This window comes from Octopus bimaculoides, chromosome 16 (assembly GCF_046866305.1).
Source record: "Octopus bimaculoides isolate indiv1 chromosome 16, ASM4686630v1, whole genome shotgun sequence".
In the NCBI taxonomy this organism is placed as follows: Eukaryota; Metazoa; Mollusca; class Cephalopoda; order Octopoda; family Octopodidae; genus Octopus; species Octopus bimaculoides.
Window position 1 is genome coordinate 3,834,081 of NC_142943.1, and position 4,708 is coordinate 3,838,788.

Sequence of the window (4,708 nt, forward strand, 5' to 3'; positions counted from 1 at the left end):
TTCCTTAAGCAAATTACATACATACATATATAATATATACATATATATATATATATATGTATATATATATATATATATATATATATATATATATATATATATATATATATATATATATATATATATATATATATAGGAATACACACATATATACACATATACACACATACATGTACATACACATACATATGTGTATACATGCAAACATACATACACATATACATACATACATAAACACACGCATACACATACACACATACATACATGCTTTCATACATACATACATACATACATACATACATACATCAATACATACATACATATATACATACATTATATATATGTTATGAGTTGCCATATTACAATCCGTTTTAGCGAGTCTCAGGTTGCCGATTTACAGGCGATTATTGAAAACAGGTTTTTGTTTACAAAGATTTTTCGCGGAAAACTCAGAGTAATGGTTCATAATGCTTTGAGTTTTGAATAAATATTACATTATACTAGGTAATTGTTAGGTGCGTACTTCCATTCACGGCTATGTTTAAAGACACATGAATACATATACACTCTCACACAAGCACATCCGCACACAGCTGTCTTCAGAACAAATTCACGCAATCACACACACGCACACATAACACGCATGCGCAAAAGTGCATACAAAAATACATATATACACACAAGCCCACACACACACATACGTTCAAATACGCTACGATCACAGTCTCTAAATGCAACCAGACGTCTTTCTCTCTTTCTCGCCCACTCAAACACACATTTATGTGTATATTTACGCAGAGATTCTACACACATGTACTCAAATACACACACGTACACAACATATGTATAAATTGCATATATATTACACTTACACACACATACACATATACCCGTGCACATACACGCACACACACAAAAGCTCACACGCAAATTTAAGCAGTGAAATAACTAGAGGGAACTTTACAGTATACCATACGAATGTGTGCACACACACGCATGCACACGCATGCACACACGCACACATGCACACACGCACACATATACACACACGCACACTGAAACATTGTAATAAATGCACAAGGACTCATACATAGATACGTCTAATCACACGCACACACACGCACACATACACACATACATACACATACATATAGGTCCACAAAAGTTCGACAGACGGAGGCAGCCTAATAAAGACGTAGATATTTACACATTCATACACACACATGCTCAATCAGGCACACACACGCGCACACACTTATGCATACACACACACGTGCATACATACATACACACTCATGCATATATACATACGTACATACATTCGATGCACACGTAAATACATTGGCGTAGATGCGCTAGACACACACCGCATACACACATACGCAAACATACACACATACACACACACACACACACGCACATACACGCACACACATAGACGAGCATGCACACAGTCACACACACATATGTAGACAGAGTGTTCATAGGCTTATACACACATGGGCGCAGCCTAATAAAGACATGGATACGTATACACACACACACACACACACATACGCTCACGCACGCACATACACACACACACGCACACTCTCATAAACTCGCACTCATACTCTTGCATACGTACAATGCACACACATATACATACACACCAACTCTAGACGCACATATACAGCCCCCCCCACACACACACACACCGCATACATGCATATACAGAGCCACGCATAAACACTTACACACACAGAGCTACACATTGATATGAACACACAAGCACGCATACGCATAGACACACACGGACACAGGCGCACACATGTGCCTGTACACATACATGGACACACATGCACACACATCGTGTAGGTAGTTGGAGACTGGCAGAAAATTATAGGCTTCATCCATGATGATGGCTGGAATATATTATTAATTGGCTCACATTTCCATGAGCAGCACCAAGCCCCCTCCCCCCGCGCCTGTACCGCCGCCACCGCCACCACTACTGACACCCAATACACCCCCACCCCACCTATACTCCCACCACCGCTACCTCGCATCCAAAGCCACCCCTCCGCACCGTTCACCTACCCACCGTCGCCCCCTACCTTACACAAGCACTACTGCATCCTATCGCCACCACCGCCACACGTCCTCCGCCTTCGCCACCACTGAACACCCACCGCCACCTCCCCACTGTGCGCCACCCATGTCCTACATCAGACACCCCCACTCCAACACCCCCCCATGCACGCATTCCCCACACTCTTTTCCTTCCATCTTTCGCTGTTCTAGCGTCGCCACCGCCCCACCTCCATCCACCACCAACTCAGTCATCACATACCATGCGCCACAGCACCATACTACACCGCCGCCGCCACTGCCACCACCATCACCACCAACACCACCACCAGATTCACCACCATCATCAACATCATCATCGTCATCATCATCCTTATCATCACCATCCGAAAGCCATGGCTGCACCACACGCCACCACACCAGGCCACCACCGCAACCACCACGCCCGACACCACAACCACAAAGACTACCAAGGAGAATACTAGAAATTACAGCAGCGAAATCTCCCTTAAATCACACGCATGAAGAAGGATATATTGGCTAGTGTAGTCTAAATCTATGTGATGGTCGTGGCTGGAGCTCTTTTAACTTAAAGGATGGAAATAATAACTCATGTGGTCAAGAGACAGAAATGCAGTAGGGCTATAGAACAACAACAAGAACAACAACATTCTAAACTACATCTCTTAACACCATGTTCCGAAACACTCATCACACCGCAACACCGACCTAATTAGGGGACCTCTCGGTGGCTGCTGAATCTGCTAGTGGTAGGAGCCAAATCAACCTCAAATCACACACACACACTACCGTAGTAATAAGAAAATGGTGCGTTGGAATACATTAGCCACAGAAATAGCCTTAGGTTGGAAGCCTGTTTGTGTTAGGTATTCTGGCACTGACCCACAACAATGCGACACTCAAGCGAACTTCGTAAATGATCAGCAGCAGCAGTAACGTCGTCACCATCATTACTATCACCATCATCATGTATATATATATATATATATATATATATATATATATATATATATATATATATATATATATATATAATACAAATAATATGTGAGTATATGCATATATACGTACATGTATGTACATACCTACATCTACATGTATATATAAATGCACATCTGGGTACAGGACGTTGCATAGAAAAACGTGGACAAAATGACAAACAGAGCACAGAAGACACACAGCCCACATAGAGAACATTTCCTTCATCAGCTGCCACCATTCTAAAACTAAGCGTTTCGAAGAGTTAGGGCACGACGCATTGTTAGAATGGCTCTTCCCAAGGAGACATTTTAAATTTGTAACGCCGAGGAATGTAGTGGCTGACAGAAAACAAGACAGGAAAACGAAACAGCGAAAATAAACAAGAAAGGCTATACGGCCAGACGTGAAAAAATGTTTATACTGAACGCTGTGTATATATATATATATATATATATATATATATATATATATATATATATATATGTATATATACGCACATGCATACACACACACACACACATACACACGCATATATATATATATATATATATACGATGGGCTTCTTTCAGTTTCTGTCTACCAAATCACTCGCAAGACTTTGGGGTCGGTCCGAGGCTATAGTAGAAGACACTTGAATCGGCAATCATGTAGTTGGGAAGGAATGTTCTTACCACACGGCCACGCCAGCATCTTCGGGACAAAATGCATAGTGAAGTCACGATCACTGTTTACTTAACTTTGGCATCGTTTAACGAAATGATTGCAAAACCTGTTCAGAAGACGAAAGTATTTAAATATAATCTATGATTATCTCTATGTCTCTCGTGTTTTCCTTTTGTTTTTTCAGCTTTGTCATTCATTGTCCAGCGATAACTAAGTCAATTAACGTTGGACATATATGTGTGTGTGTGTGTGTGTATGTATTCATGTGTATACATATATACACATATACAAATATGTAAATAATAAATATATATAAATGTATGCATATATGTATATATATATATCTATATCTATATCTATCTATCTCCTTTTCTCCATCTCGCTCTTTCTCTCTATCTCTCTCTTTCTCTCTCTCTCTCTGTATATATATATATATATATATATATATATATATATATATATATATATATATATATATATATATATATATATATAGATATATATATATATATACATACATACATGCACACACACGCACACGTTCAAAGCACCTGTTGAATATAAAAAGCACAGATAATTCTGTATTGGTGGAGTATTTATCTATTAATTATTTATTTATCTATTTTTTATTTCAGCGCCATCTACCTTTTTACTCGGGGAAGAAAAAAAATACACCAGAGAACCACATAACATGGGTGCCTTCACAGACGCGTGCTGTAAACATAATTGTCAGAGGCCCGATGAACATACGAAGGAATCTATATCGTAGAAACGAGCGACCAACCTTATTTCATGGACCGCCGCTCGTTCTGCAATGAATTGCTTGTTAGTTTCTTTTTTTTTTAAGTTCCTTTCACTTATTCAAGGTTTTCTTCTCCTACTTCCTCTTTATTAATTGTTTCAGTGTCACACTTCACTTCGTCGCAATATTTCCCGTAACTCATGCGGAAAGGGATCCGGGGTTGGGGTGGGG